General features: G+C 41.4%; 1 protein-coding gene and 1 long non-coding RNA gene across 2 annotated transcripts in view; one reads left to right on the plus strand and one right to left on the minus strand.

The window, feature by feature from the left end:
* Positions 1-26530, plus strand: part of LOC125709650 (serine/threonine-protein kinase pim-1-like) — a 211929-nt gene that overhangs the window by 75167 nt on the left and 110232 nt on the right. The gene's annotated exons all lie outside the window — the stretch shown is intronic.
* The window catches only part of LOC125709654 (uncharacterized), a 209376-nt gene continuing 198488 nt past the window's right edge, over positions 15643-26530 (minus strand). The window contains exons 2-4 of the long non-coding RNA XR_007382799.1: positions 16269-16761; positions 16087-16179; positions 15643-15956 (exon numbers count right to left, since the gene is read on the minus strand). This is a non-coding gene — a long non-coding RNA (uncharacterized LOC125709654). The remainder of the gene's footprint in view (positions 15957-16086; positions 16180-16268; positions 16762-26530) is intronic.

Consider the following 26530-nt stretch of genomic DNA (forward strand, 5'->3'; position numbering starts at 1 on the left):
TTAAGGTTATATAAGTTAAGGTTATATAAGATAAGTTTATATAAGATAAGTTTATATAAGTTAAGATAAGGTTATATAAGATAAGATTATATAAGTTAAGATAAGTTTATATAAGACTAAGATAAGGTTATAAAAGATAAGTTTATATAAGATTAGTTAAGATATGATTGGATAAGATAAGATGTCTTTGAGCCGACCCTTTATCGTGTTTGAGGGGTTTGCGTGTTCCTATGATCCCAGGAGCTATGTTGTCCGGGGCTTTATGCCCCTGGTAGGGTCACCCAAGGCAAACAGGTCCAGGGTGAGGAACCAGACAAATTAGGCTCACTAGACACCTTATGGTAAGAAAATCATTGGATCCACGATTTCCCTTGCCCGGACGCGGGTCACCGAGGCCCCCCCTGAGCCAGGTCTGAGGGTGGGGCTCGATGGCGAGCGCCTGGTGGCCAGGCCTGCACCCATGGAGCCTGGTCAGGCACAGCCTGAACAAAGCACATCAATGGGCTCATCACCTGTAGGAGGGGTCATAGGGGTCAGGTGCAGTGCGAGTTGAGCAGTGGCCAAAGGCGGGGACCTTGGCGGTCCGATCCTCGGCTGCAGAAGCTAGCTCTAGGGACATGGAATGTCACCTCTCTGACGGGGAAGGAGCCTGAGCTGGTGCATGAGGTTATGAGGTTCTGACTAGATATGGGTCGGCTTGGGCTCTGGAACCAGTCTGCCTGAGGGGGCTTGGACCCTCCTCCACTCTGGAGTTGCTCGCGGGGAGAGGCGCCGAGCAGGGGTGGGCATACTTATTGCCCCCTGGCTGGGCGCCTGTACATTGGGGTTTACCGCAGTGGACGAGAGGGTAACCTCCCTTCGCTTTCAGGTGGGGGGATGGGTCCTGACTGTTGTTTGCACTTATGCGCTCTGAAGTGGCAGTTCAGAATACCCACACCCATTTTGGAGTCCTTGGAAGGGGTGTTGGAGAGCACTCCTCCTGGGGACACTCTTGTTCTGCTGGGGGACTTCAATGCTCACTTGGGCAATGACAGTGAGACCTGGAGGGGTGTGATTGGGAAGAACGGCCCCCCCCCCCCGATTTGAACCTGAGTGGTGTCTTGTTATTGGACTTCTGTGTTCATCACGGATTGTCCATAATGAACACCAAGTTCAAGCATAAGGGCGTCCATATGTGCACTTAGCACCAGGACACCCTAAGCCGCAGTTCGATACTTGACTTTGTAGTCGTGTAGGCATGTCTTGGACACTCGGGTGAAGAAAGGGGCAAAGCTGTCAACTGATCACTACCTAGTGGTGGGTTGGCTCCGCTAGTGGGGGAGGAAGCCGGCCAGTCCTGGCAGGCCCAAGCATATAGTGAGGGTCTGCTGGGAACGTCTGACGGAATCCCCTGTCAGGAGGAGTTTCAACTCCTACCTCCGGCAGGACTTCTCCCATGTCCTGGGGCAGGCGGGGGACATTAAGTCCGAATGGGCCATGTTCCACGCCTCAATTGTTTAGGCAGGTGACTGGAGCTGTAGCCATAAGGTGGTCGGTGCCTGTCGTGACAACAATCCCCGACCTGTTGGTGGACACCGGTGGTGAGGGATGTCGTCAAGCTGAAGAAGGAGTCCTATCGGGCCTTTTTGGCCTGTGGGACTCCAGAGGCAGCTGACGGGTACCGGCAGGCCAAGAGGAATGCAGCTTTGGTGGTCGCCAAGGCAAAAACTTGGGTGTGGGAGGAGTTTGGCGAGGCCATGGAAAACGACTTCCGGATGGCTTTAAGGAGATCCTGGTCCACCATCCGACGTCTCAGGAAGGGAAAGCGGTGCAACATCAACACTGTTTATGGTGGTGATGGGGCACTGCTGACCTCAACTCGGGACATTTTGGGTCGGTGGAGGGAATACTTCAAAGACCTCCTCAATCCCACTGACACGCCTTCCAATGAGGAGGCAGAGTCTGGGGACTTGGGAGTGGACTCTCCTATCTCTGGGGCGGAGGTCACTGAGGTGGTTAAAAAGCTCCTCAGTGGCCGGGCCCTGGGGGTGCATGAGATCCGCCTGGAGTTCCTTAAGGCTCTGGATGTTGTGGGGCTGTCTTTGTTGACACGCATCTGCAGCATTGCGTGGACATCGGGGGCGGTGCCTCTGGATTGGCAGACCGGGATGGTGGTCCCCCTCTTCAAGAAAGGGGACCGGAGGGTGTGTTCCAACTATATGGGGATCACACTACTTAGCCTCCCTGGTAAGGTCTATTTGGGGGTTCTGGAGAGGAAGGTCTGTCGGATTGTCAAACCTCAGATTCAGGAGGAGCAGTGTGGTTTTCGCCCTGGCCGTGGGACAGTGGACCAGCTATATACTCTCAGCAGGGTCTTTGAGCGTTCATACGATTTTGCCCAACCAGTCTAAATGTGTTTTGTGGACTTGGAGAAGGCATTCGACTGTCTCTCTCGGGGAGTCCTGTTGGGAGTGCTCCGGAAGTATGGGGTGCCGGGCTTCCTTATAACAGCTGTTCGGTCCCTGTATGACTGGTGTTATAGCTTGGTCCGCATGGTCGGCAATAAGTTGGACTCGTTTCCGGTGAGAGTTGGACTCCGTCAGGGTTGTCCTTTGTCACCGATTCCGTTTGTAGCTTTTATGGATGGAATTTCTAGGCGCAGCCAGGGCGTTGAAGGTGTCAGGTTTGGTGACCTCAGGATTAGGTCTCTGCTTTTCGCAGATGATGTGGTTCTGTTGGCTTCATTGGACCGTGACCTTCGGCTCTCACTGGGACAGTTCGCAGCTGAGTGTGAAGCGGCTGGGATGAGAATCAGCACCTCCAAGTCTGAGACCATGGTCCTCAGCTGGAAAAGGGTGGAATGCTCTCTCCTGGTCGGGGAGGGGGTCCTTCCCCAAGTGGAGGAGTTTAAGTATTTCGGGGTTTTGTTCACGAGTGAGGGATGGATGGAACGAGAGATCGACAGGCGGATCGGTACGGCGTCAGTAGTGATGCGGGCACTGCATCGGCCTGTCGTGATGAAGAAAGAGCTGAGCCGAAAGGCAAAGCTCTCGCTTTACCAGTCAATCTACGTTCCTACCCTCACCTATGGTCTTGAGCTATGGGTAGCGACCGAAAGAACTAGATCGCGAGTACAAGCGGCCAAAATGAGTTTTTTCCGCAGGGTGGCTGGGCTCTCCCTTAGAGATAGGGTGAAGAGCTCCGTCATTCGGGAGAGACTCAGAGTAGAACCGCTGCTCCTCCACATTGAGAGGAGCCAGATGAGGTGGCTCAGGCATCTGCTTAGGATGCCTCCCTGGTTATGTGTTCCGGGCATGTCCTACTGGGAGGAGGCCCAGGGGAAGACCCAGGATACGCTGGAGGGACTATGTCTCTCGGCTAGCCTGGGAACACCTCTGGATTCCCCCAGAGGAGCTGGCTGAAGTGGCCGGGGAGAGGGAAGTCTGGGTTTCCCTGCTGAGACTGCTGCCCCCGTGACCTGACCTCGGATAAGCGGGAGATGATGGATGGATGGAAGATTATATAACATAAGATCAGATTAGATAAGATAGAGGAGAGGGGGGAGAAAAGGTAGTATCCAGGGTGTGAGGAGTCTTTGATGATGTTGCTGGCTCTCCGGTGGAGTCTGCCAGTCTAGATGTCCTTGAGAACTTGTGCTCTCTTATTGAGGTGTGGACTGAGGAAGCCGCGCCGGGGCCCTACTGTATAAGGCTGTTTTGACACTACAGATTGGGGAATATTTGCAGAGGGAACAGACCTAGAGGTCACACATCTGTTGTGCTCTCTTACTCCCTTACACATCGCACAGCAGATGTATGACTGGCTTCCTATGTAGCAGCGCATTTCGTTTAAGGTTTTGCTCTTCATCTGCAAATCTCTTCACTGTCTTGCCCCATCCATCCATCCATCCATTTTCCAAACCGCTTACCCTACCCCATCATATCTAACTGATCTACTATATAGACATTCCCCCAAACATTGCCTTCATTCTGCTGACAGTAATCTCCTGTAATCTCCTAAAATCACTAATTACTGACAGCATGACAGGACCTTTTCTGTTACTGCCCCCTCTCTATGGAACTCCCTTCCTAGTGACATTAGGAACTCCTCATCTCTCTTATCTTTTAAAGACTCTCTTAAGAGCCTCTTTTCAAAATTGCCTGTAATTGTTGATAGAACTTTGTCCTGTTTGTTTGCCTAATGTGTGTGTGTGTGTTTGTTTTTCCCTGATTTGCCTTTGTAAAGTGACTTTGAGTATCTAGTATAAAAGCACTATATAAAATAAATGTATTATTATTATTATTTCTTTTTATTATCTGTTATTAAAATACAGATTTATTTATGCAGATGCTCTGTATATGTGTTTTTCATTTGTTCTGGTTTCTCAGTAACAGTGGTTAGTTCTGGTTCTCCCAATATCCAAGTCATATCAGAATGATTTGATCTTAATTAAGACGAGGGCTGGGCCAGAGGGAATCCAAAAATCTTGGGGTGTCAAGTGTTGGATACCTTACCTTGGACTGAGCATGATTGAGACTCAGAGTCTGTTACATATTATAAGTAGCACTTTTGCTGAGTACTACATTCTGCAAGAGCTACAATGATTTGCACATCAATGGCTTTGCATCTGCCTTAGACCCAAGGTCACTCATGCTTGGCTTGTATGTCTTAAGGGTTGTGTAAGCTAAAGCTAATTTTACTATGCATGAGAAATGAGTGTTAATTCTGGACTTGTCTGGAAGGAAATTATATTTCATGGTAAACTTATAATAATCAGTTAAATAAGAGTGAAACCAAGAAAGAGCTGTTACATTAATGTCAACCACAGATGCTAGGTGGTCCAAGGGAATATTATCGTCCACAGTATCAAAAGCTGAGGTTAGATCTAGTAATACCAACAAAGATATCCAGCCACGGTCAGAAGCCATAAGCAAATCATTCAATACTTTGATTGAAGCTGTCTTCCCTGTGGTTTGATCTAAAGCCAGACTGATATAATTCATTAGCATTAGTTTTCCATAGAAAAGAAGACAGTTGATGAACAACGTTTTCTAGGATTTTTGAAATGAAAGTGTATTAAAATGGATGTGAGAGGGATGTAGGCCTCTCGAAGGAACAAACAGGCACGCTTAGGTTCACTCAAAAACGCTTTAATAAGTAATACAAAATAACCTCACACTGACATCAATACCAAACTATCATATTGAAAGCAATGCAAAATAACCTCGTACTACAAGGGATATAGAATAGTATATATTATACGAAGAAGTATATATAGAAAAGAAACAATAAAATATAGTAAATGTGAATTATTATAACGAGCGGTGATAGTTAATCCCCATGATCAATTAAACGCATAAGCTGCTGCAAAACTATTCACACTCGGATGTGCCATCATCACCTACCTTCACTCTTAGACTGGGGAGCCCCTTTTAGTCCTGGCAGGAAACCAAGATGTAAGTCCCCAGAAAGTGCCGGGCGATGCGCGCTCTATCCCACGGCTCAGCTTCGGTCAACACTGAGTTTTCCTCTTCCTTTATACTAAATTTAGCGTTGCGTGAGGGCAGGGGATGAGCTGGCCAGGCTCACCCCTTCCCCTCAGGCAATATGTTCTCCAATTCCCCCTTTTGACCGAGTGATGCTGCTTGCGGTAACATTGTACAATAGGCATCCTTGTGCCAGGTGTCTTTGCGCAATGCCTCCCTGTTCCCCCTAAAGGGAATATAAGGTGCTGTATAACGACCCTCCCCTGTCTCCCAAAACCAAGATAAGCATACTGCATGCCGATCTAATGGCTTAGATAAGCAACCTGGTTTCTTTTTATGAGACTCAAGGTATATATGACAAAATAGGTGTTACAGGTGATTGGTAAAAAACAACGTTTGTGCAGTTCAATAATATTCTGGGTGAATCATGGATGATTTATCTGAATTTCAGGATGATCTGTCCACACAATCACAGAATTAATCCACAATTATGACTTCCCAGAATATTACAGTAGAAGGGTTAATTCCATGCCACGTGGGCGACGTAATCGTCCGCAAATTCATCCTAATACATTAAGGAAGATTTGCAATCCTGGCGTGGGTCTATAGTTTCCTAAATCACTAGGTTCAAGACTTGGTTTCTTTAGAACAGGTCTAATAACTGCTATTTTAAAAGGTTTCGGAATATATCCAAGCCTAAGAGATGAGTTTAACAAGTTTAACAGGATCGTGCTCAAAACCAAGCTCAAAAGTTCTGATTGTTTTTAGGACAGAAAGATTTAAAAGTGTCAATATCAGTAGGAACAGGACTAGTAGAAGGCTGGTAGCTGTATGTGGCCACAGAAGTGATGGTCTTTCTAATCTTAGTTATTTTACCATTAAAAAATGTAATAAAGACATCACTCCTAAGAGCCTGTGGGACTTGCGAGTTTAGGGTTGAAGAATTCTGTGTTAACCTAGACACAGATTCAGACTGGAAGTTAGAATTGTTTTTGTTCTCTTCTATTTATCTGGAAAGATACACAGACCTAGCAGTCACTAGTGCTTATCTGTACTTGGAGAGACTCTCTTTCCAGACTGATCAGAAAACTACTAGTTTAGTTGAGCACGAAGTGAAGTTCAGAATACCAGGGTGCAGCTTTCTTATCTCTATCTCTTTGTTTAAAGTGGAGTTACAAGACCTAGAGTGCTGCGAAAGGATTTTACCATGTTCACAGATACCTGTTCAAGTTCATTTTCACATGAGGCTTCAGATGTAAGGTTGAAGGACTATGGAAGTTGGTCAAGAACATTGTTGTTGATAATGGGGTGATGGGACGTCTGATATTGTACTTTGCAGCTGGGGCCGAAGGGAGGCTGTACTATATTAATGATCTGAAAGTAGAGGATTCTGAGGGATAATAGATGTGTGTTCCACCCAAATACCATGGCTAATAATCAAATCCAGGCAGGGACGGATTACGGACCGGGCCAGGGGGGCCGCTGCCCAGGGGCCCTTGGGGTGCAGGGGGCCCGTGGGGCCCCTAGCCCAAAACAATTTGCAACACTTATCAACAATGTATTTTCGTTTGTCTATTTTAGAGGGCCTACATTCTTTGATCCTCTGTCTACAAGGGCCCCTGACCCTATAGGGAGGGCGTTTGGCTGCCAAGGGCCCTTGAATTGTGGTGGTTGTGGTGGTGGTGCTGGTGGTGGTGGGGGGGCCCTCGCGAACGTTTTGCCCAGGGGCCCACACAACCCATAATCCGTCCCTGAATCCAGGGTATGGTTACAGGCAGGGGCGTTGCTAAAGATTTTGTGCCCCACAAAAGCATTTCATATTGGGAAAAAGTCCAGACCAATCCAGTTATTTTCCAAATTTTTTAGGGCTTCTGTCACTCCGGGGTCCTTGAATCATCTTAACATCCTTACGAGGTCCTGGGTTACAGGCATGAATAGGCCCGACTACATTCTGACATACATCTACAGAGTCAAGAATAGCAGCAAACGTTGTTGTTAAAGGATCACTGTCATTCTCCATGTGAATACTAAAATCATCAACAATCATGGCTTTGTCAGTAGTGACCACCAGATTTGTTAAAAAAAAACTCTGTATGGACCAGGTGGTGTTTACACAATGATGATGACTGGAGGTGAAGGACCACAAGGAGATGAGCCAGCAAAACTAAGAACAAGAATTTCAAATGTTCAGAAGCTATAACCACTTTTCTTGGACACTCCTAGATTAGACTGAAATATTGCAGCAACACCACCACCTTTGCCATTTGGTCGAGGGTTATGCTTATAACTGTATTCAGCTGAAGTAGATTCATTTAATGCCATGAATTCATTTGGTTTAACCCAGGTCTCAGTAAAGTATAACGCACCAAGACTAAAATCAGTAATCATTTCATTTATTAGTAATGCCTTAGTGCCTGTGATCTTACATTTAAAAGTCCAGGATTTTAGGCTCACATTACACCTATTATCTAACAATGGATTTGGTTCAGTTTTCATTAAAGTTATTATGACATCCACTATGGTGGAATACACCTCCACGATTAGAAGTGCAGGAAACAGACACAGTCTCAATAACATGAACCCTGGGTGACGACTCTAAGCGACTAGCAGACGGTCAGTTATGCCGGTTTGCCTGCCGCCTGGACTTGGATCTGGCTTGTCAGCGACTGGCCTTGAGACCATGAGCAATGCTTTTGGACAGGAGATCAGCACCATCCCACAAGGGGTGATTACCTTCCTTCTTCAAAAGCCCAGGCCTACCCCAGAACGTCGGCCAATTGTCTTTAAATCCCACACCATTTATCGGGCACCATTCTGACAGCCAGCGGTACAGCAATGATAATCTGCTGTACATTTCATCACCACGTCTAGCAGAGATGTGGCCAAAGCACATTACTGACACAGACATCGTCTTTGCAAGGTTGCACACCTCTATGAAATTTATCTTAGGTATCTCCAAATGCCTCAATCAGACATCATTAGTGCCAACGTGGATAATAATCTGAGAATATTTACACTTACTGTTAGCCAGCACTTTTAAATTTGCTGAGAAAATATGTCTTTTGGCATTTTTAGTTTTTTGATTGCAGTCAGATGGCTCAAAATTTGGCTTCCCAAAGCATTTGAAAATTGCAAAAATACCTATGAACTGTACACATTTGATAAAAGTGTCACTACTACAAAACTAATAATTAGACAGGATAAGATGGAATATATTACTCAGGTGCGCTTACAGTCAGCTTTTAATGTACTTTTAATGTTTCTGAACTTATGGTTCTCTTTCCATCTCTCCGCTATTGCCTGTACGCAGCCTCTTTCCTCAGCTGTCACTCATATCTGGAGAAAGCCAGTCATTGGTTTAACTTGAGATGATCTCGTTCACATTTCAACCAATCCATGCGGTAGGTTGAACTCAGTGTGAGACCTCAGAGTAGTTTCAGTAGAAAAGTGCATGCAACACGCATGATGAATATTTATCGGTAACATCAGTAAATTAAAAGGACGATTACAATTATTGAACATGTGATGGATATTGGCTCTAATTATCGACAGAACAGATGATGTTGATCCCTATAGTGTTCAGCTTCTCTGGAGTAGTTCCGTTTAAAATAATAGGTAGTAGTTATATTTAGAGGAGACTGGGGACAGGTGGTGCCCATTATAGTGTCCAGACATTACACCCTGGTCTACTGTATTTGAATAGCATTCTTAAAAGCAACACTATTCCAGCGTGTTTAAATCTGGTGACAGCATTTCTGATGGTAGCTACCAGCTAGGTACTTGTTGAAATCACGTGATCCCATTATAATGGTTTATAATATAAACCAATATAAAAGGTTTGTTTAAAATAAGTAAGCCATTTAAAAGTATATTGTATCAGAATAAGTAGAAACTGCTACATATTGTACCATTCTGTCGTGGCCAGCGCCTGGACATATGCTGTCTCTTGCTGGGGAGGCAATATAAAAAGGAGGAGGAAGCTCAGACGAGCAGGATCAGTAAGAAGGCCGGCGCCGTCACGGGTCTTTAAAAGACTTTTTATACCATCTGCTACTTATGGCGCAGATTTCGTGCCGCCTTGGAATGCAAACCCGAGTTTGGCTTTTGGGGGAAAACAGTCAACGCGATATATTGTTTTACAGTGCACAGCATGCAGACACCGTGCTATGTGGAAATGCGACGGACAAGAGGCATTGCTTTTCGTGGGTGTCGTGAAGAGAACGCGACACAATGAAAACAAAACAATCATTTAATTGACCGTGTTCAACTACCCTCCAGAAAAAGAAGGGTTTACATTACACACATTTTAATAATGAAATTGTGCCACATCACTCCGAAAAGCAGTGACCATCTTTGCTCTGCTACATTGGCTCATTTTTGAAAAGTACTTGCCGAAACTGTGCCACCAGGAAATGTAATCGCTGTCCAATCGCAGCTCTCAAGCTCTCAAAGGGGTGTGGTCACGGAAAAAGGACTGAGACAATCCTGTAAGATCTAACCAATGATGCGACAGCCGCTACACGACAGGCTATGGCCACCGCCATTACACCCCAGCTGTGCCCCTGTTAATACGCTACTACCTCACTTCAGAATGTCTTTTAAAGCAATATTTAGGCAAGAAGTATATTCTTTGCTGCAGCAGGTAGAAAGTGAAGCTGTGAGCAATGATTTTGTCATTTATAAAGTAGAGTGGCTCCTAGAAAACTTGCCACAGGCGGTGGCTGTAACTGCAGTGGTGGTTACAGAAATGTTTACATGGGGTGGCAAGAGATTTTGGGAGGGTGGCATCAAGAGCGGAATGTGGGAGTTCTCATACAGAAATACAAATGTACTTGTATAGGTAAATGTACTCAACAAAAGTCCCACAAATATATTCCTACAATATTTATTTTGACATAATGTTACAGTTTTTCCTCACATGACAATTAACATTTACAAAACAACAAGAGTAATCCCTACACCATAATGCACGTCTGCACAACATTACATCATTTCTCATTGCTTTACACAAATTTCCAAATATTTTAGTACATAGATGCAAATGGTTTTATACAATTGTCATCATTTGGTACAATTTTAATCACTTTCATCTAGTCAGTCAAAATAGATCACGTAGTGTGATAACTTAAATAAGCAATATTTTTCATAAAATGATAACACATGCAAAAACAGATTAAAATATAGTCTAAATAATTTTTACATAATTTGTCAAAGATTATTTAACAAAAGTGTTTTCAAGGTATGTTCCACTCAATATAACAAAAAATTATTAATCCTAATAAAATCTGTTTTTATGTGATATTTCAAATTAATTTACACGTACATATGCTCCAAATGGATTAAATACTTAAAATATTTCGAACTCTTTTATGGTTACACCATTTAGCATTTTCAGACACATTCAGTCTTAATTTGTAAAAAAAAACTAAAACTAAACTAAAACTAAAAAAATGGTGTCGTTTCAAATGATATGAAACAAACATGAATGTGAAACCTGATACATACTCCAATTTAGCAGGGGAGTATTAAACAACATACAAAGTCTGAGATACTGACATTTACAAGAGGCTTCTGTACTTCCTGTAGCCTGTCTTTGGTTAACTAAATAAATATTCTCATCGAAAAAAAATAAAATAAAAATCACAGGGCTCCAAATTCATTACCAGTGGAGGGCAGTGTTCCATTAATCTGCCTACAGCTAATTAGCGAAGCTACATTTTTCATTAGATTAGCTTTTCTGCCAACTCTGAAAACTGTCAGCAGACCATTTAGCTTCTTCTGGACTTTCTTTGTTCAGATACATTTAGCTCAGACTACCCTAAATCCAACAAGTACTTCGGCTAAGTGAGAAATCCTGCTCTGTCATACAAGCCCCTGGTTGTATTTTCCAGGTTCTGATTGACAGAACAATAGACCAATACAGAGCTGAGACCTTCCTTCGTAGTTCAGGGTAAATGGCACCATGTTTGTAGTCCCTAAGTTCTTCACTAAAAACAAAATGGCCAATTGTGAAATAACAAACAAAAATGCTTACATCCTGTGAATAGAATATCACTTAAAATTTCAACACAGAATAATCCCAAACTCCAAGTTATAAATATCACCTGTTAATCACTCTAGTCCGACAGACTGGACTTCAGTGTTAAATTTTAGCTCTCTAGGTATGTTTTTAAGGGTTCAGACGTCAAAAACTAAACCAAAGCTATATTCATATAATAAAATGGCAATGGCAGTTTATTTATATAGCACATTTAAAACAGCAACCTCAATGCCGTAGTCAGAGTGCTTCTCAATCAGCAACATATAAAATGAAATAAAACCAGAACCTAACAAATTATAAACAGTGAAAAGCACCATTAAAATACAATTAAAAAGAAAAATAAATAAAACAAAAACCAGTAGCATAAAAAACACACGCATGTGCAATAAAAGTTAGCGGTTAGTGCTAATTGTTAGCTTCTGCTAAATTTTTAGTGGTTTACAGGTTTAGCGTTATCAAACTGAACTTTGGAGTTGGCAGATTAGAGGGTATTGAAGCTAACTTTTCGGTTGGCTCTGCCCACCACTGTTCATCACAAACAACACATGTACAAGCTCCTCAGCCTGCTATTTGGAGTTCTTGCCCTTGTAAAAAAATAGTATACTTAAATATATATCCAGTATACTAAAAGTATATGGCACATACTTAAAACATGCTATCATTTTCCTTATTACAGTAAGTACACTTGAAATATACTTTAGAGATGCTAGATATAGCTTTCAGCAGTATACTTAAAACAGTATAGTAATTAGTTTTGTGTAATACACATTAAATGTATTTTTTTGTTTCTTAAAATATACATAAAATAAATTAAGAAAGTCATATATACTTCAATTACTGTATATTTATTTCATTCTTCAAAGTCGCTAACCAAAATTTGTGAAAACAAAAATAGCACAGTATTTAAAATATTAGAAAATACATTTTAAGTATGTCAGCAGTTCCCACTCATTTCCACAAAAACACAAAACACATTTCCACTCATTTCTAGACACACACTTATATGTATTTAATTTACTTTTCACAGCTATTTGTACTAATGCACTTCACAAGTTATAACACAAATAGGAGCTACTGTGCACAATGGTTTATTTGAAAAAAATGTACGTATGAGTGTGTCTATATAAAGAACAAACACATACATGCTAAATCAATCTACATTTTCACTTGAAATTCTTCTACCCTTTTAAAATGCCTAAAGTAATTACAAAATTTGCAAACACAAAGATAACCATAACTGCAATGCATTGCAATGACTGGACGAATATACCTTTCAGGTTTTCTCAAAATAGCCCTATCAGTAAGACAAACGTATCTGTTCATGTTTAAACTCCACCATGGAAATTTTATGAACAGCGCTAAAGAGACAGCATATCTAATCCCGTTCAATATTATTTGGCAGAGGAATTGCAAATGCTCTGGCTTTCAAACAGATCACAACACATTTCCTTTTGAAAGAACTTGGATGAACAGCAATTACATTGTCTGATCGTGTGACCTCATGAATAAATTCGCTGGATATATTTAGCTGAGAGTCTCTGCACAAATGCCCCCTTTTTTTTTTTTTTACCAATTCCTGTACTAAAACACAGCACCTTCTATTGCAGTCACACATTGCACAGTCATGCATGCATTGGGGCTTGGCTAGTACAAGACTTATGATGCTACATAGCATTCCATCTTTGAGCTCTACAACAGAGTTGTTTCTTTTGCGTAATTTAGAGGATTCTGCGTGACAAACTATTCCATTGACAATAAAGCGGTTATAATAGCAGTAGGAATTTACTTTAAAGCCCAGTAACTGCTCTACTGCAATCCTGTGTGTAACAGGTACATTTTCTTGGGCAAAAGGACTACCAAAGACTCTAACGAGTTCGTTAATTCGCTGTGAACTTGCTAATAATACATTGGCATTTTGCAGTTCATTAAACAAGCATTGCACGTTTTCATTAGCATCCTTCATGCATCTTTCACCATGTTCTCTCAAGCTCTTCCACCGTAAGAACTGCTTTACAATCTGCTGTGGTACATGTGTAATTCCATTGAAAAATTTCAGGAGTGTTCCATTGAAGGATTCAAAAGAAAATGTAGATGTTGCCCAAAGGGGCCCCCAGTTTCTGACGCTTGTAGCAATATGGGTTAACAAATGAACATTGAATGTTACATTTTCTGTGCATACAATCTTTCGAATTCAGTGACAAACTTTTTCAGTGAGAGCTCTGCAAAGTCAAGGCTGCATATTTCCACTTTCTCTTGAAGCAATGCGTAAATTCCAAAAACTAAAAGAAAAAGATGATTCCAGAATTTTTTTGGCAGAACATCTTTAAAAACTGGTAATGCATAAAACAAAAGAAAAGCCCTCCATTCTGATGCCTTCCAGAATTTGCAATCTTGTACAGAACGAGGTGTTCTTGTCACCTCTACTGGAGGCTGGATTGCAGTTAACTGTTTATCAACAACATCAGTTTTAGTTCCAATGTACCACTCTTTTTCATGATTACATGAATCAAACCACAGAGATGCAAGCTGTCTTGTAACACCCAGACACACACTGTGTTGATATTCAGGTACAAAGCCTTTTATCATTTGGAACTTACTGAGCTTCATTAGTGGGGAGGGCCCCTTGACACCAAATCGAGGTTCTTTTGGTGTTGCTGCCATTGCATGGATATAATGCTCTTCCTCTGATCTCAGAGAGGGCTCAGGAGTACAAGATGCGTATGGACCTCCTCCTTTATGGTAGCAAAAATCACATCCATAAGTACCATTAAACTGCTTAGTATTTCTGAGGAGAGGTCGAGCAACAGAATCAGAACTACAGAGCAGAACATGGACTCTTGAAACCTGATCTCTGTTTTGTGCGTCCTTCCATTTGATTCCATCTTTCTCAAGTACAAGAGCTTCACTCACAAAGGGGTGTAGCAATGTGAACATGTTGGGTTTATTTTTCCCAAACCAAAGACAAGGGACACAAATATTATTCTTTCTCTGTTGTGGGTCTAGCTCAATTATTTGACACTGAATAGGCCAAATCTGACATTTGGAACTCTTGAACACAGGGATTCCATCACAATTCCATAACAAGCTGATGTCATTCTCACCAAGATCCCCACTGCATACAAGTTTTTGATATTCCATTCCATATTGTATATCACAAAGTTTACCTTCTGATCTGACTTTTTTGCGCCATGAAAGATTAGGATTTTCTAAAACATCCATAATTTGTGACGCCAAGTTAAGAACCAGAAAATACGAGCCGTTCAATAGGCTTTCATTGACATTAAATTCAGCCCTACACAAAATACAATGCTTTGGACTATTGTGACTCATCCCAATATAGCCTGAACAGGAGGAACAGTAGAAATGAGGTTCATAATGTCCATACTCTCCATATGCTTTGTGAAAGAGATAAACTGTTGAAGGCACCAGTCCTGGGAAATGTTCATTAAACAACCTTAGGATATGTTCAAGCCCTCCGGGTCGGCTGTCGCCTGCGGCCCCTCCGGTCGCCCCCCGTCGCCCGCTGGGTCTCCCTCGGGCTCCCCTTAGTTCCCCCTCCTTGTCTCCCTACGCCCCTGCCTTTGTCCCGCCTGTCTCTGCCCCTTCGTTTTCTGCTCGCCCTTTCGTTCCGCCCGTCTCTGTTCCTTGTGCCCCGGTGTACCCGCCTTGCACTCCTGGCCCCATTGTTCCGCCCGTTCCTTCTGTGTCTCCCTTCCTGGTTTGCCTATCTGCTTTCCCGACCCTCTGTCAGGTTTTGTCTTTTGTCTTGTCCCTCGCTCTGTTCTGTGCCTCGGTCTTGTTTCCCGTCCTGCGTTGATTTTGTTTTTCAGGTCCTGTTTTGCCTCGTCCCGTCCGTCGCCCCCTTCCTTGGCGCGCCCGGTGAAGCGCGCCTTTGGGGGGGGGTTCTGTCATGCCCGGCTCGTCCGCTCCTCCTGTGTGCCACGCCCCCTGATTACCCACGTGTTTTCTCCCGATTGTACCCAGCTGTATCTAGTTAATTTGCTCAGTCCTGTGTATTTCAGTCCGTGTCTTACCTGAGTCCAGTGTCTGTCATTGATGTTTGTATGCGTGAGATGTTTCCCCGTCCACGCTTCCCAATTAAACTCCCGTTTTGCCCCGTTTTTACCTGTCCGCTTGCTCCTTGCACGCCTTGCCTGCACGATCGCCTACCTGCTTATACCCGATCGTGACACTTACTAATGTGCATTTTTCTTCCTGTAACTGTACGACATCTGTTTGATTTTCATCATGTACATCAGGGCCATGGGCTTCAAATAATTCATCTGAAATCTTAAAATGTACAGTCAGACTATTATATGTTTCCATTCATGCAGAATATCTACTTATCTTAAATGTATTTTATTTACCTTCAGTTGCTTTGTCTCTTGTCCAAGAAATCCCACACCTTCTTGCTCAGATTCATTAGCTGTTTCAGAATGCTCAACTGAGCGCTAAAAAAACACGTTTTAATGTTTCACATACACCACTAATTCAGTCAAATTTATATTATACAATACATATTTAAATGATTTCACTTTGAATAAATATAACAAGTCGGTACATTTTAAAAATAAGACTTACGTTGCTTTGTTTTTTCCTGTAAGCACTTTTCCTAGGAATAGGGATTCCGGATTCAATATATGACTTATAATGGGTCTTGTTAGTCTGTTGTACCTCCAGAACAAAACATGGAATTATCTTAAATATTCAGTAACATTACACAGTATAATAAATGAAATTGCTAATTAACTCAGATGTAATACCTTTGTCACCTTGCGTCTGTATTTAGTCTTTATCGGTACTCGCGAATCATCCTCCTCCAAGAATCTCTTATATCTTCCTCTTTTTTTGCCATTCTCACACCATTCATCCATCCTCAGATATTGATGTTTATGAATATAAAAATTCAAGAGAAAATCAGAATCTGCAAGTTACATCTGATTATCAGTATCATAAGAACATAAGAACTATACAAACGAGAGGAGGCCATTCGGCCCATCAAGCTCACTTGGGGAGAACTAAACTAATAGCTCAGAGTCGTTAAAATCTTATCTAGCTCTGATTTAAAGGAACCCAAGGATTCAGCTTGCACTACATTATCAGGAAGGCTATTCCATACTCCGACTACACGCTGTGTAAAGAAGTGCTTCCTTAAATCCAGCTTGAAGTGTTCTCCCGCTAATTTCCACCTATAGCCACGAGTTCGTGTATTTAAACTAATGCTGAAGTAACTATTTGGTTGAACAGCATCCAAACCTGTTAGAATCTTATATACCCGGATCATGTCCCCCCTCAGTCTCCTTTGCTTGAGACTGAACAGATTTAGCTCAAGTAACCGTTCCTCATATGACATTCCTCTAAGACCAGAAATCATTTTTGTGGCCCTACGCTGCACCTTTTCTAAGGCCACAATGTCCTTTTTAAGATATGGTGACCAAACCTGCACACAATATTCTAGGTGAGGTCTCACCAAGGAATTGTATAATCTTAGCATTACCTCCCTTGACTTAAACTCCACACACCTGGAGATATACCCCAACATCCTATTGGCCTTTTTTATTGCTTCCCCACACTGGCGAGAATGGGACATGGAAGCATCAACATACACACCAAGGTCTTTCTCATGATCAGCTACCTTTATTTCAGTGACACTCATGAAATACCTGTACTTTATATTTCTGCTCCCTAGATGGAGTACCTTACATTTATCGACGTTAAATTTCATCTGCCAGGTATCGGCCCAGTCACTAATTAAATCAAGATCCCGCTGTAGCTGCTGAGCCACTAATTCAGTATCTGCTACACCACCCACCTTGGTGTCATCTGCAAATTTCACCAGTTTACTGTATATATTGGTATCCATATCATTTATGTAAATTAGGAACAATAGTGGTCCTAAAATCGAACCCTGCGGTACCCCACTATGAACGCAAGTTATCGTAACACTTCATCGTCTATATTTTGAGGATCAGGCAACTTGCTATTAACACTAAATATTATATGTCACGATGGTAATAGAATATTAAACCAGCAAACGTCTTTTCCATTGGCTGATCTAAGCAGCGCTTGCGCGCCAAGTGTGACCAATGACAGCGCGACAATGCAATTTTTCAAACTGATAATCGGTAAAAAGGTGTGCAATTAGTTCCTTGATTTACCAGATTGTTCTCTGCTAATTAATAAGCAACGCATAGCGGCATAGATGTCTGAAAAATACAATTTAGCATTATTTTATTTTCAGGATAGGTCTGTAGAGGTGGAACGCTTAGATATTGTAGACAAATCAGACAAGAAGGACATAACCCAGGTTACAAAATGCCCCGATTTAGAGTCTGAAGACGGTTGGGTGGAAGTTCTTTGGCCATCAAAAAAAGGCGGGAAGAAAGAACTCGGTATTGCTGCAAAGATATTGCTTCTTGGAGGTAAGCTAATCTGAAGATTAATTACACTAGTTTGTCTAGTTAATAATAATTACATTAGTCTGGTTTAGTAGCTAGTAGATGCGGTTAGCATGTCTGTTGTCCATGTCTAAATTTGCCACCGAGTCTACGTTAGCTCATTGCTTTGAGATAAAAGTGCATGGAGTGTGCTAAACTGCAAAATTTTTCATTTCATTTTAACAAGTTAGAAAACTAACAGCACAATCGAAACACATTGGCAGGTCAAAAAACAGAATGGCCAAGAAAAATGCAATCGGTGCAACTGTACAGTAAAGGTGCATATGCTAAATAGTGTGCATTATCCTTCTTTAATGTCGTTATTACAGATGACTGGAAAATCATGGCTGAAAAAAGAGACAAGTTCATTCGTGGAGAGGATATTTGGAATACTGTGAATGTGAAGAGACAGAGAAAAGTAAATAGCAGATTTCTTGTTGAAAATGTCAATGAAAAAAAGAAGGTAAGCAAACAATCACTATTGTTAGATTTGTCAGAAATGTGAATCTCTGAAATGTTTCCAACCATTGAAGGCATGGTAAATGCAAATGATCTGGTAGTTGTAAAACAATGTTATTTACTGGAAGTGTAATCAAATTACCAGGACCATATGTTATTATTGCAAAAATGCATTCATGTTATAAAATAAATATATATTTTTTTACCATTTTTAACCCTGACCATTTTAATTTGAATATAGGAAAAGAACCCCACCCTAAACAAGGATGCTGCCATTGCAATGGCAGAAAGGCTAAAGAAAGAAATTCGGAAAAAAAGGTCTGTAATTCCCACAGAGGTGTGTTATGATTCTGAAGAAAGTGACTGTGCCCGACGTCAAAGGAGTATGTCAAAACGCCTGGTAAGAATATATTTTGTTGAATTATAAATTAAAGCTGTTCAATACAAATACAAGTTTATTTGTCAGTAAATTATAAATTTGCATTTATTAACTAACTTTACAGCACATAATATAGTGCAGTGTGCAGCCTTCTTCCCAGGGTTTCCCAAACATGCTTCCAGAGTTCTATGGCTCTGCACATTAGTGGATACCCGCACTCGTCTGAAGACTGAGAAAGGTAACAACTTAATGTTTTCTTTTCTTTTTATTTTAGTTGGTAAGTGATTCAGAGGATGACGGCTATATCAAACCAAGTACAACCCAAAGTGCCAGCTGTTGTCTTGACATGGAGACCATAAAGGCTCTTAAAGGTATGTTTTCTATGGTACATACAACCATCACATGCATATTAACTGTTTTAATTGTGGTAAAAGAAAAACACATGAAATGATTGGCCGAGCATCCTGCCAGTCATAAATTGCTGCCCCTCCAACCAAGGGTGTAGAATTAACATGGACATGTCCCCACCAATATCCAATGATTATAGTGTTGATAAGCTTATGGGGGGTGGGTTTAGGTGGGTGTTAGATTTATATGTCCCCCACCAATATCAAAACCAAATTTACGCTCTTGCCCCCAACTAAAGTCACCACTTGTGCACTCCGGTCATGCCCACCAAGCGAGTGTGAGTCTGCGAGAGTGCCACCGTTGTGGTACTCAAAAAAATTTCCTATGGTTGGCAGGTCTGTAAATGGCTTTATGGTTCAAATATAAATCATCCAATAATTTTGTATTGTTACCACAGAAGGCACAAAGCGTTGTTGGTGATGCTCAAAGTTATGCATGTTCAGTAGCATATTTATGAAATAGCATATGACTTTATATTAATTCTATGTATTTAAATGAAATATTCACCTTCATACACAGCACTAACCAAAACATTGCAAAACACCATTTCTCTTCAGAGCTACCTGCAATTGTCAAAACCCTAAAAGACGTAGTGTCAAAATTACCACTGGCTGGCCACACCCCCCAGCTGGAGCACTCCAAGCAGCGAATCAGCAGGACCTTCAAGCTCTGGTACAGCAGCTTCAGCAAGTTCACCAGTCATGGTATTAAGCCCTTTCTTGTAATTATTTTGTTACAGATTGCAGATGACCTTTAATAGTTCCTTACAAAATAGGCAGTAACTGCATCTAACTCATGTTATTGTCATATTTTTAAATTTTAATTATTCATTTAACTAACTTTCTTTCAGTTTATATAGCTATCCTTGTTTGATGCATCAGGAGTATTAGATTTCAAAGAGCATAGCCCACTTCTACATGATATTCAGCTAAGGTTATCCACATAATACTCCAGGTGAGGCAAGCAGGATGCTGAAAGAACAGAAACAGTCTTTGCCTCACATCAGCTGGTGATGGGCAGTGGTAGCCTAACGGTTAGGGAGTTGTTCTTGTGATCACAGGGTTGCTAGTTCAATTCCTAGGCTAGTAATGTGGCGCTGATCAAGGTATCGTCCCACATCACTACTGCCGCTGCATTCCCTACTGCTCCTACATGGATGGGTTACATAATCACAAATGCTGTAGCTACTATTGTGTATTCGGTGGTTGGTTCACTACCAGAACTTTCAATTTGGTACGGTTCCTGGCATGGTAGATTGGTATTAGTTCTGTACCATCCATCCATTTTCCAAACCGCTTATCCTACTGGGTCGCGGGGGATCCGGAGCCTATCCCAGAAGCAATGGGCACGAGGCAGGGAACAACCCAGGATGGGGGGCCAGCCCATCACAGGGCACACTCACACACCATTCACACCTATGGGCAATTTAGCAACTCCAATTAGCCTCAGCATGTTTTTGGACTGTGGGGGGAAACTAGAGTACCCAGAGGAAACCCCACGACGACATGGGGAGAACATGCAAACTCCACACACATGTGATCCAGGCGGAGACCCGAACCCGGGTCCCAGAGGTGTGAGGCAACAGTCCTAACCACTGCACCACCATGCCGCCCTAGTTCTGTACCAATGAAACAAAATTAAATAAGCATGTACATCAACTGAGAAATTTTGTAAACATCAAACAAGTGTAAATGTTTGTACATTGCATTAAATGAGCAAAAATGGCAAGTTGGTAATTTTTGTATTACTTCTCATTTTCAAAACATTAATGGTTATAATAAAGGTCCGCTATCCTTATATGATAAGTTCTAAAGATGGGAAATATTGTTAATTAGCACATAGATAGGTTACCCATATTATGTTTTACGCAGCATCTTAACCTTTGTTGGACATGGTATTGTAGGTCTGAAGTACATGACTAAAAGGAAGTTAATCATAAAGAAAAATTAAGCATAACATTTTACTTTCAGGTAACATTGCCTAACTCCAGCATTCAAGTCCAGAAAAGGCTCTTTGATCGTTTGAGCAAAACCAGGATGTCACTTTATACACAAGAGCTGGCACTACTGCTTTTCGGGAAGGAGACATTGGCATCCTCATCGATCACAGGGAAGCATGCAAGCAATCATAAGGACCTGCCAGAGAAAGACTAGCTGGACCCTGAAAAGGTCGAAGCATTAATAGGTATGTTCTGTGCACAATTTAGGCAAGTTGCCCATTAGTTTAGTAATTTTTGTAAAGTTTGCATTTCCGCAAAGATTTATTGTGTCTTTTAAACAAATCTATTCTCAATCATATCAGTTCTATGGCACTGAAACTTTAGAAAAGCTTTATAAATGTGAAAAGAGAGGGATCTCAACCAAACTCCTGATCACTCCAATGATGTGTGGAATTACATTATGCAGATGTTAGGGAAGGGATGTCCAGAAAGCCCCTTTGTGTGTGCAGGTTACTATTGCAACTCTAATTAGGGGACTGGTTGTGAGCAAAGGGTAACCTGCGTACACACGGGTTTTGCAGATGAGATTTCAAATTTTTGGTTTGCCTTCATTTGAAACTCTTGATTTACAGTAATGCTCACCATTTGTCTGGTTCAGTAAAAGTGATCTGAAATTTTATCAACAGATTGCATCATCGCACAATTCCCAGGGACCTCTTCCCAAGAGGTGAAGAATATCTTGAGGAGAAAGTGCAATAACGAGAGCTTTGCAAAACAAACAAACAGCAAGTAAAGTGTTGATGCTGATTGTTCTTTTGTTGGTTTGATTTATATGTTGTGGTTGATACACATAATAAAAAAACTTTTCTTAATGTTGTCTCGAGTTTTCTTCCCAGTTTTAACGGAATAACTCTTCCATATTAATATGCATACTTAATGTCTGTAGTAGAATGCAGAAACATTTAAATTGCAGTAAAATTAGACTATTAATGCTTACATATCATGTAAATAGTATATGGGCAATATATTTGCAGCATCTTACAAGTACGTTTAAAAGTACATTCCATTAAATATATTTAAAGTATATTTAAGTATGAAATAAGCTCGGTCAAAAAAGTATGAAGTCAATACACTGAATATATTTTTAATATATTAAATTAATATCATTATCACAACTTTAGTATATTAAATATACTTAAAGCTGGGTCAAAAAAGTCTGATAGAAGTATTCTCTAAATAGGGTGTGCTTAAATATGTTAATGGCATACTATTTTTTCACAAGGGCCCACATTCCCTGATGTGCTAAAGAGCTTCTCAGAGGGTGAGCTAGTGGCAGGTATACAAAGATATTTCTGAGCTAGTTTGCTTAGCTTTGGGTAGGTGACCTAGTGGAGTTTCCACCAAGGCAAAGGGTCTGCCTCACTGTCAATGGTCGGGGACAGCAAGTAGCTGTTCAGTTCAGCTTCAACAGCTTGCCCCAGCTGCATGGAAGATGGAGTGGGAGTGGAGCCTGGATTTGTTTTCAGCAAACTGCCCAGTGATCGCTTTGCCTTCTTGTCACTTGGTGGATCAATGCTTTGGGCCTCAGTGTTGTCAGAAAGTGTTCCCTCCTAAAACAGAGAGGCAGTTTAGAATACAATAAAAAAATAGATATGTTCCATCCACATTCAGATAATGCAACATGCCATTACAGTATTCGGGCATGTCATAAAATGTGTAACCTAATTACTTTCTGTGCTGTTTCTTCCATTTCTGACATCACCCTTGTCTTGATGTCTTTGACTTTTTCTTTGCTAATGTAGTTGCCCTTGAACCTGGAGTCAATGAAAGATGCAATGTCCAGTAGTTCTTGTGTTGCTGCGTCATCATACTTTGTAATCATATAATCCAAGATATTTGCTTTTATAGTTTTGGTTAAATCAGAGTCATCTACCTTTGAAATGAGGTCTTCAAAAGATGAAGTACAGGTTTAACATATGAAACACTTACATAGCTTTCCCCGGAAAGAGCATCAGTGAATTCTTGCAAAGGGTGTAACGCCAAGGTTACAGACTCAAGCACATCTAGGTCCTGCCATGAGGGAACCAGATGCCGTGTTTTACGCTCTGCCAAGAGGACATCAGATAGGGCCTGCCGCTGCTCCAAGACCCTCTCCATCATCTTTTGCCTTGAGCCCCACCTGGTTTTGCATTCTGTGATGAGTAAATGCTCTGGGAGGTTATGCTCTTGTTGTGCTTCTTTCAGTGCCACCTTCTGCTTCCAGTCGTGTGAGAAATGTCCCACCAATTTTTTGCAAAGTCCAGCAGCATGGGCAATACGCTGATCATCCTTAGTAGCATTTTCTGGGAAGAAGACATGAACACACTTAAAACAGCTAAAACCAACCAAGACATATTGTATTGTTATTAGTTGTTATGTTAATTACAAAATTGAGATCACTCAGTCATGTCCGTTTTACCAATAGTAGGCTAGTTTCAGAGCTGACCGAGTAATGGGGAAAACAAATAATAAAATGCCATATTTATACGTGCATATTGCATGTGCTATTTTTTATTCAGATTAATAATATTCAGACAGTTGCCTAAATGTCATCAGATGCTCATAAAAAGACCTGTTCAAGAAAGAGCCTTTTTCAGATGTACAAACTGAATGACACACTTGCATGGCCCAGACAACATAAACCAGACGTTTCTTTGTCTATAGAAAATCCCGCGAAACTTCAACTAATGTTCCCGTTAGGCTATAACCCCCTCTAGCGGTAAACAATGGAATAGCAATTCTAGTATTGCTTTTGAACAAAATGCCCATTAAACACACAAATTGTGGCAAAATTCTTGTGTGCGTCACATTCACAGAAGAGGCTCGGTTTTCTTAAAACACTTCCATAGTTTATCTATGCAATCAAACCTTATCTCTAAAAATTAAAGCATAGACTTGTCTGTAGGGACTTTAAAGACATTTTGGTAAATTGGTTCCATATGTGTTCTGTAGATTTGTTGCATTTCATAGTTCGTTTGATCTTTAAATCCAGTAAACTGTTACAAGATCATTTCTCCTTATAGATTCAAAGATGGACTTTCAACTCTGCAGTTTTTGACCGCGCTGCAACAGCATTCAAGTGTGTTAGTTCCGGTCTTGTACCACTCTGCTAAGAAGCTGACTGCTGCAGATTTGGAAAGCATGTTCAGACCATATACATATTAAAGACACTAAAACACAGTAAATGGTGATGTGATCCACTTAAAGCAGCCTATAAAAATGGTTCATTGATTTTGGTTATATATCTGAATTCTATGTCACTTTTAGGTTTGTTCAGATCTTCCTGTCCAGTAGATGGCAGTGCGTCGTATTGAGGGAGGAGGTCAGTATTGCGGTTACAAGCGAGCGGGAAGAAGAAGAAAAATAATATCGCGAGCGGTGGAACGTTAGTGAGTTGGAGATTTAGCTCATGTGAAGGAAACTAATAAATAGCACAACAATGTTTAATAGCGAACCGTTTCTTTTTTTAAGCATTGAGCATAGTATACGTAGAAAGTCGGACAGGGATATTGTTTTCTTTTCTCCGGTGAGTTCATTTGGTGATCGCTATGTGCAACACTAGCTAGCATGGTCTTAAACTATATGTTGCACAGGCGTAGCATGAAAATGATGTATATCTAATGACGTTCATATTCCTAATTTTGCTGTTAACTCAGATGGTTGCTGTATAAATGAGGAAAATTGAGGTAATAATCACATTTGTGAAAACCCAATTGTCGTTTTTCGTAATTTAGCTTAACTATAGTGCTACGGAAAGCCAGGTTGAAGCCATATTAACCGAGAGAAATGTTATGCTAGTATGCAGCCAATAAGGTTTAGTAAATTTTAATTCTAAATTGAAGGGGGGGCCAAGCTTTGTGCTAAACTTTGTCACACTAAAAAATAGGAACCAACTTGCAGGCAGGCAGGGGAGGAGGCCTCACCCTAGACTGGTGTAGCAGAAAAAGCAGAAGGTGTGTGTTGCAGGGTTGTTGTGACATTATGCTTACTCTTGACCTACTGGGCCTAACAAGGGAAGGGGTTGCTGACGCCCCAGACGGGCTATATAAGCCAGACACAGACAATAGAGTTTGAGCTTCCTCGGGTATGTACTGTTTGTGCATCTGAGCGGCTCCCGGATCGCGGTCTGTGCAAGGAATAAAGAGAGCGGACTTACAACCATCCTGCGCCTCACGTATGCATCTCTTTCCTCATCAACGGACTCGGCGGAGTCTAACTCCAACAAAACTACTGTGTGTTCAACGAATATGGGTTTTCGAGTAAGATTTTCTCCAGATCTGATAGCTTAATTTTGAGAGAATAATTGGGTATTACGCTGCTATGTAGCTTGTTTTTTTTTCTACATTGGATGGAAACTTGTCGATCGGACGGACGGACGAGCGGCGGCTACGAAGGAGAAGACTGAAGAGGAGCGTCTGCCGACCGAAGCGGACCTTTCCGTGCCTTGTGCCTTCGTCCCATGTTACAGATAAGCGCCGAGACCTCATCTCACCTTGAAAGCAAATGTATGCTACGCGGGTGGATTGGACATTTTGCTTTGGGGTTTTGAAAGAGCTCCGAGTATATTTTGTATGTTTCGGTTATGTTTTGTAATTGCAACTGTGGGGAAAAGCCTTAAAAGAGGTACACTTTGTTTATATCTGTTTTTGAAAATAAATGCCGGCTGTTCATTTCGGCGAGGTCCTGTTGCTCTTATTACTCCTATTGGAAAAGTTCCTTAGAAAGAGGGCACTGACCTGTCGTAGTAACATTCTGTACTACATAGTGTGCCCCCTTACATTGACTGACTTATCCTTTCAGAACGAGTGACTGCCCTGTCCTTAGAGGATGTGTTGATGTTTGCCAGAGGGCTATAGCATCATTTCCACTTGCAGGAATGACACCACTACCATGCATTCAGTTTTTGACTGATTATCTTTCCCCAATGTCAAAGACCTGTGCAGATACGCTAAAGCTGCCACTCTTAGAATCATACTGTGACTTTGAGACAAACATGGAGTTTGATATTCAGAATTCTCCAGGCTTTTTGCTGCTTTTAAAACTTGACTATGCTGAGTCTGAATTTTAGAAGCCACTGAGAAGTTGGCTTATAAACATACCTAAACATGCAATAATCCAAATGTTTGTCCTCTAACAAGTGTTCCAAAGGTTCAGTTTATTGTTTCATCCTACATGCCGTGTATATTTTGGATGACATGTAGTTTTGAGTTGGCCTGTGTGTCATCTCCTGCATGTTCTGAGATCCGTCCCTTCGTAATTCATTCAGAGTAGAGGTTTTTGTTAGTGCTCATAGCCTTGTATTATTATTTGGTTAAATTTGTTTTAGCCTTGACCACTTTGACCATTTGTCTATCAAATAAGAAT

This window comes from Brienomyrus brachyistius, chromosome 16 (genome assembly GCF_023856365.1).
Source record: "Brienomyrus brachyistius isolate T26 chromosome 16, BBRACH_0.4, whole genome shotgun sequence".
In the NCBI taxonomy this organism is placed as follows: domain Eukaryota; kingdom Metazoa; phylum Chordata; class Actinopteri; order Osteoglossiformes; family Mormyridae; genus Brienomyrus; species Brienomyrus brachyistius.